Below are 8451 nucleotides of genomic sequence, written 5' to 3' on the forward strand. Positions count from 1 at the left end.
TTCAAAGTAATTGGTTCTCAGTTAAGCAGGCCAACAGCCATCCAGCAAGTATGTGTTGCATGCTTTCCGTGTTCAGCTGGAATTACGGTAGTGTAGAAGTCAGAAAAGTTCATAGAGTTTACATTTTAGAGTGGGGAAACCGATTTTGCATAGAGGGAAGAGCAAGTAGCATGGCTTGCTGTAGGTGCAAACTTGGCCATTTAGGAGCCTGTTAAGAAGAGAAAGGCTGGTGTAGAGTAAGTGACCAGGGAGAGTGGTGGAAGATAAACATTTGGAGAAGTAGGTAGGGAAACTTCTGGTTCCAGCTGAGGTGGGCCAAAACCACTCAAGTCTGTCTGTCTTGCTAACAACAACTAAAAACCTCTGGAGCAAATGTGAAAATCAAGTACCTAAGAACTCTGAAAAGTAAACAAAGGCAGGTAGATTGTGAAGGAGTGTCAAAACTTGGAAGAGTAACCTGTATGAGGATGTTTCCCATTTTTTTCTCTTTTCTCTTACAGCTTTTGCCTTAAGGGTGGGCCCCACTTGTGGAGCTGCACGGCACTGGAGACATGACTAGCTAAAATTCAGAGAAATCCAGCTTTCTGGCCAGAGGAACCAGAAAAAGAGTGTCCTTTGAGCCAGAGAGCATGGGGTTGGGGAAAGTGGGAAAATCTTGAAGAGATGCTGAGAGAAATCCTGACAGTTGGAAAATCTTCTAATTCTGTGTATGACATTCCACACATCCTGGGCTCACTCCTGAGCTGGCATGCACAGGACGGACCCAAGGCACCATAGCAAAGTCTTTGAAAATGAAACTGAGATCGGAACCACCACTCTCAACAGGTGAGACAGAATACGCAATCTGAGCCTAATTGGGTTGATTGCCTGTTTAACTAAACAAACAAACAAAAACAAATAAAATGTTTTCCCCCAAGTTCCAACAAGATCCAGAGTTGGTATAACCCAATATGCAAAATTATATAACTAGGAAGAACCAAGAATATTTTTTCTAAAGAAAAAAATATCAAGAGATGCCAGCCTCCAGATTACCCAGATGTTGGAATTATCAGCTGTAAATGCAGCTATTATAATTATGCTTCATGAGGTAAACGCACTTGAACTGAATGGAAAGATAAAAGTTCTCAGCAGAGAAACAAATTATAAAAAGAATCACATGGAAATTTTACAGCAAAAAGTACACCATCTGATATTAAAATAAAAACCACTAGATGGGCAGCAGAAAAATGGAAATGATAGGAGTCAGCAAACTTGAAGATAAATTAATGTCAGATTTTAATGATGACTTTAAAAGTCTTAAAGGTAAATGAGTGCTTGAAAAGCAAAATATATCTGATTGTAATTAGCTACACGTGCCTTAATAAGATATTAATCCGAGTACATTCATGGGGCACCCTCAGATATATATGAAGAAGTTCCTGCTATTTGTCAATAACACTGAGTGAAGAATTAGTATTATCATAGGTCCAACCATAATTATGTCAATTTTATAGTGTTTTATAGAGGCTTAATATGTAAAAACATGTTTCAAATGCTCTGTGACTTACAATGTCCAAAGCGGCATTGACAAAGAAAAGTTTTCTGATTGGGTCTATTACATTGTATACCTGCAGTAAAAGCAATTTTGAAACATGGGTTAGTCATCACCAGATAACTGCTAAGCTCATCCTCAGAATCAGTGCTTGGTAATCGCTTTGCTCATCTGCTCATGTTAACTCATTGATTCATCCTTTGCAATTGGGCCTTTTCCCAAATATGGATGTTATTACAGAGATGTCCTAAGACAATCGACCTATCATGTAGGCATAATACATGCTCTTTGATTTTACAACAGAAAAATATTTGTTTAATGCTGCTACTGGAAATGCTAATGGAAATCTTAACAAATTTCTAGGTTGGTTTGGAGAAAAACTGAACTAGTATTGCAGTTCATTTGGAAAAAACTGCTTCTGATGAAGGAAGAGAATTTCAAGGCTTTAGAATACCTCCCATTGTTATAGTAGCACCATATTACTCTCAGACATTAGTATAAATTTTTGTGATTGCAATGATTATTCTAGATAACAAGTTTTGCCATTTAGTTCTCATAAGGTAGGAAGTATGATTATATCCATCTGATACACGAGGAATTGAGGTACAGAAAGGCTCAAAAACTTGTTGAACATAGCAAAACTAGTAAGTAGTAGGGCCAGGAATTAAATCCAGGTCAATCTGATTGCCAATCCTAGGCCATTAACTACCGTGTTATGCATGTTACTTCCTATAACAACTTAATGAAACCTTTAATTTCTTTAAGAGGGCATAGTCTTCAAATTGGAATGGGTAGAACAGTGGTGTAAGGAAACTTTTCAAGCTTTTTGGTCTCAGAATTCTTTCACACTCTTAAAATTTATTGAGGATGTCAATGAGCTTTTGTTTGTGTGGGTTATACTTATTAATATTTACCATATTAGAAACTAGAACTGAGTACTAGCTTTGGCAGCATGTATATTAAAACTGGAACGATACAAAGAAGATTAGCATGGCCCCTGAAAATCTGTGAAGCATTCCAGGATCTGGAACTCACATAGTGTTGTAGGTCAATGTACTTCAATTTAAAAAAGAAAGATATTTTACAGCTAAAAAAATAAATAAAACTGAAGCATTATTACCTGACATATTTATTAATTTAAAAAATAACAATAATAAACTCATTACATGTTACCATATATAACATTTTTAATCAAGATGACTGTGCTTTCCAAAACAAAAATTTAGTGATAAGCATGGATTTTTAAAAAACAGTTTTTCACATCTTTTTGTTACATGCCTTAATAGAAAAGAGTTGGATTTTTCATACATGCTTCTGTATTGAATCCATTATAATATGGTTTTTGCTTGTAGTATGTGAAGAAAATACGGACTCACATAGATATGTAGTTAGGAAAGGGAGAAGTATGTTAACAGCCTTTTCAGATAATTGTAGATATTTTTATTTGGTACTACCAGCCCATCAAGTTGTAATTTCTTTAAGGTTAGTTGCAGTGTGGAATTGGAAACCTTCAGTGAACTTTTTATATTCAGTTTAATGCAAAAACATTGATTTATCCTGTTCTTTGAATGGATCTTCTACCCATGCATGATTTTGTAACATCATGCATGGGTTATTTGGAAAATGTTGGTTCACTGAGTTGTGTAGATCTTCCAAATGTTGACACATTTCATTACACAATGTGAGAAAAAAATCACGTTTGCTATTATCACTCTGGGCTCATCAGAAAAGTCTTTAAATATTGGGGAGCTGTCTAGTTCATGGTGGCAGATGTAAGTTTTAAAAAATATTAATTTTTACTCAAAACTTGAATTTTATTACTGACAACAAATGCTGTTAGTTGTTTTCCTGAAAGGATCTCAATATTCTACAGGGGCTGCAGGCCACACTTTGAGGATCACTGATGTAAGAGCTTTGATTGGGAGGAGGCAAGTAAGAGAACATTTACCTAAAAGGTCCCAAAATTTTAATTTTCAGAGTGATGAAGGAACTTGGAAATGAGGTCTCAGAATCACTGGCAGTACTCTTATGATAAATTAGGGGAAATCGGAGAGAGTTCAGACACACAGAAATGAGAAAAGATTGCCTTAACTCTCCAGAGGGATATATTCTGGGCAATGATTGCCAGTGTGTTTAACACTGATTCCCAGAAAAATGACTATACCATATTCTGTAGCCGGTAATTGAAGAACATTAGAAAATAATTCAGTGATTACCAGATGTCATGAGGACAAGGTAGGTCATCTTAAATTTCATTTTTCCTTTATGATCATCTGACCCAATGCTTTACAAGGTATACATGTGAAAATGTTTGAATAACTACATAAAGACAGATGAATAATAATTTGTATAGGTACTGCTTGTACAATGCACAAATCTCATTTGATTAAAAACCATTTACAGAGCACCCGCCATATGCAAAATACTCTGTTAGGTAAGGGGCTGGTCTGAGAGGCACATATGGAGGACAACTAAAAGAGTTTTCCTTGGGAACAGAAGCCCAAGCGTATTTTCAAATGTTGTAAAATATTTGAAGTCTGCCTTGTGAGAGAAAGCAGTGTGGTGTTTTGGAAAGAGCATAGCTCTGGGAGTTAGAACATCTGAGCGCCCATCCTGGCTTTCCCACCACTCAGTGGATGACTTTGGGCAAGTTACTTCAATTCGAGATCTATATTCTGTATCTGTAATACTCAAGAGGCAAAGGCCTCCGAAAGGGATGAGTTGTACTCATGGAGTGTAACCAGAATTTATGAATGGAATATTCGAAGGCCAAGTTTGCCTCCCAATAAGTAACTACCAGCTCTGTGCTGTTCAATACCATAGCCTAGCCACATGTGTCTGTTGAGAACTTGAAATGTGACTCGTCTGAATTGAGATTTGCTGGAAGTATAAATTACACACCAGATTTTGAAGATTTAGTGTGAGAAACAGAATGTAAAATATCCCCTCAATACAGTAAGTCCCCTACATGCGAACCTTCAGGTTGTGAACTTTCAAAGATGCAAACGTGTGTTTGCATGTCCAATCACGCACGTTAGTTCACTTGTCTGGCGTACATTGTCGTGTGCGTGCATCCTCTACAAGCAGTTGTGCTTTCGTGTATTTTACTGTATAGTACTGCAGAGAGTACGGTAGTACGGTATCTTTATTTCAAGCCCAGGATGTCTGGAAGCAAGCAGAAAAGCAGCGGTGATGTAGCTGGTACTACTGTACTTTTCAAAATTAAAAATGTTTTCTTTATTTTTTGTGTTTGCTTTTTATGTATTATTTGTGTGAAAAGTATTATAAACCTATTACAGTACAGTACTATATAGCCGATTGTGTTAGTTGGGTACCTAGGCTAACTTTGTTGGACTTACGAACAAATTGGACTTAATGAACGTTCTCTCAGAACGGAACTTGTTTGTATTAGGGGACTTACTGTAATTTTTATATTGATTACATGTTAAAATAACTTTCAGATATGTTGGGCTAAATTAATATATTATTAAATTAATTTCACCTGTTTCTCTGTACTTTTTGAAATATATGGCTACTGGAGAACTTAAAATTACACATATGGTTTGCATTATATTTCTTTTGGACAGTGCCGTTCTAGCTAACAGAGTTTCTAACAAAAGAATAATAACTTGAAGAACTTAATCTTACTTTTAACTTTACCTTTTGAGGTACGTAAGGAGAGGCTGGGTCACATTCCACTCAAATGCAGAAGTAAACCAAGAGAGAGGAAGACGTGGGATCTGGAAAAGGGGAGGGAGAGCAGCAAAGAGAAGTCCTAAAAATAAGAGCTGTGTAGCACGCCTAGAGAAACAGCAGCACAGAAGCAGAAACATGGAGTCTTCAAGGAGAAAGATCTCCAGGGGAAAAAAATGGAAAAGATGTGTTTGAGTGTATTCAAAAAGTTACTGACAGGTAAATGACAGAGATGTTGAGGCATCGGGTGCAAAAAGTGTTAGAGGTACATTTAAAATCAAACAAATGAAAAGATGGAGCAGGGACTTCCCTGGAGGTTCAGTGGTTGAGACTCTGCACTTCCAATGCAAGGGGTGAGGGTTTGATCCCTGGTCAGGGAACTAAGATCCCACACGCTGTGCGGTGCGGCCAAGAAAATATATTTTTTTTAATGGGTTAATTGGGGGCTTCCCTGGTGGCGCAGTGGTTGAGAGTCCGCCTGCCGATGCAGGGGACATGGGTTCGTGCCCCGGTCCGGGAAGATCCCCCATGCCACGGACTGGCTAGGCCCGTGAGCCATGGCCAGTGAGCCTGAGTGTCTGGAGCCTGTGCTCCGCAACGGGAGGGGCCACAGCAGTGAGAGGCCCGCATACCGAAAAAAAAAAGGGGGGGGGGGTTAATTATTGATTCTAGGAAAAATGAAGGGTTGAACAAAATAGGATGTGTGGTTACAAAGTTTCCTCAGAAGCATTACTATACATTATTAAAATGTAAACACTGTTTAATGATTTTACCAAAAATTCCTAAGCTGTTGGTTTGGGTTGGGTGATGGCGTGGGGAGAATGATGCTATGGAGGGAGCTAAGTCCCTGTCCACCATAATGGGAAGGCAATTGTTAATACCTAACACCTAACATTGATGAATCAAGAGATAGAAGCATAATGTTTAGTTAAATATAAGGAGACAAACACCAAGGAAAACAAGAATAGTTGAGAATGGATTTGAGACATTTCCTCTGGAGGGTCAGGGCACAGAGAAAGGTAGAGATAGGAATCTGTCCCTTTTCATTATAAACCTTTTAACATTATTTGAAGTTTAAAATTAGGTACATGTGTTATTTTAATACAAAATAATTAAAAATTTAGCATGAGATTTTGATGCTAATGTTTTCCAGGGTTCTGAACTTCTCCCTCTTCCTTTTCTCTACACCAACAGCTTGCTTGGGTGATTTCTTCTATTTCATGCTATTAACTGTCATTAGTAATGTATAACTCATATCTGACTTGCCTCAAAAGGCACTGCTTCCCCTGTGGCCCTCTCAAGTAGAAGCTGATTTTACCTTTACATTTCAGATAGATCAAGATTTGGTAGGGATGGGGTGGTAGGATAGGCATGGTCCTTGCTCGTCATCGTTACCTCTCTTGTCCTAAAAAACAAAAACAAAAAAACACATCCCCTCTGAAGTTTATGGCATTAGACTTTACAATTCAATACTCTTCCAAGTTGCAATTTCCTGGTCACCTGCTTTTCTTCACTGATGACTTTAGTACCTTGCTTCCTGTTTTCCTACCTACCCCTAAGGTTAGAGAGGGGCATTTCTTAGTGTAAAAGGGGTCAACTCATCAAGAAGCCATAACCGCTTTAAATATGTGTATGTCTAATAACAGAGCTTCAACTATATGAAACAAAAGCTAATACAACTGAAAGGAGAAATAGACAAATCTACAATTATAGTTGAAGACTGCATTTATAAATATGAAGTAAACCATAATTAAGCAAAATAATTTAATTTTAATTTATTTTGAATGATTATTCCATTCACAAGGTTTAAAAAGTATATACTGTGTAGAGTATATATAGTATAAAGTATACAGTGAAAAGTCTCACCACCTTGTTATACATTGCTTAGCCAGTTCTTTTTGGAGGCAAACACTGTAACCAATTTTTATGTATTGCCTAAAGATATTTTATGCATATATAAAAACACTTATATATCCTCTATTTTCACTTTTTTATACAAATGGTAGCACGCTGTACACATTTCATATACTCCATTTTGTTTTAATATTTAATAATATTTTGATTTCATTATTGGTACATAAAACTCTACCATAGGTAATTGAGGGCTTGGCACTTTCTCCATAGTTCTGTGGGGTTTTTTGTATACAGTTATACGTGCTGTGGCTTGAAATTTTTCAACAGGTCTCAAGCCCCCAGGGAAATTGCAAGAGAATTTTTTTTATTGAGATATAATTCACATACCATAAAATTCACACTTTTAAAGTGTACACAACAGGAGTTTTGGTGTATTCAGAAAGTTGTCCAAACATCACCACTTTTTATTTCCAAAACATTTTCATCACCTGTATGAATCAGCAGTCACTCCCCATTTCCTTTCCCCACATCTCCTGGCAACCACTATACTACTTTATGTCCCTATAGATTTGTCTAGTTTGGACATTTCATATAAATGAAATCATACAGTATATGGCCTCTTATAGCTGGCTTCTTTCAAGTTTCATCCATGGTGTACTTCACTCCTTTCTGTGGTTGAATAATATTCCATTGTGTGGATATACCACCTTTTGTTTGCATTAGAAGTTTAAACATCCTTGTTAACAACATATAATTGAATCAATACAGGACCAAGTGATGTGATGTAGTATATATTGAAACATAAGTCCTTTTTAGGTTGTGAATTTGAAAAGGTCTATTTTTAATACATTTTACAAGAATATTTAGATATGAGTTAAGCACGTTTAGGAGAATCGAGAAACCTTGCCATTTGTGACAGATTTCTGGGAAAGATGGTAGCTTACATATAAAATTTTGAAGCTTTTCTCAGAATTAGAAATGGCTAAAAGATATTAAAGAAACAGAACTAAAGTACCTCGAACTAATTTGTTTTGAAACCAGGGAATGGTGCCAACCACATTCCACAAAATTCAAAGAATTTATATCAGATATGGTGCAATGGGACCAGACTGAAGTGACAGAGAAGAAGGTCAATCCTGGAAACCCCACTGGCACCCCTTAATTTAAAATGATCAAGGTTATGAGTGAGGGTGGGAGGTGTGGCTATAATAAGAATATGATTCAAGAGCAAGTTGGGAATTGTTCTTTGATCCATCTTCTCAGTAACTTAGGGCTTCACATCTAGGCAGATAAGAACTTTCCAGATCAGGAGCGGTATAAATGCCTACATTCTCATCAAGAGGATGGAACACTGTTCCAAATGAGTGGGTGGA

At 37.0% G+C, this 8451-nt stretch overlaps 1 pseudogene; it reads left to right on the forward strand.

Annotated features, from left to right (window-relative positions):
- Positions 1–2466: 2466 nt before the first annotated feature.
- On the forward strand, positions 2467–2558 carry LOC116742103 (annotated as a pseudogene).
- Positions 2559–8451: the final 5893 nt, after the last annotated feature.

The sequence above is a fragment of the Phocoena sinus genome, chromosome 16, assembly GCF_008692025.1.
Source record: "Phocoena sinus isolate mPhoSin1 chromosome 16, mPhoSin1.pri, whole genome shotgun sequence".
NCBI classification, from domain to species: Eukaryota; Metazoa; Chordata; class Mammalia; order Artiodactyla; family Phocoenidae; genus Phocoena; species Phocoena sinus.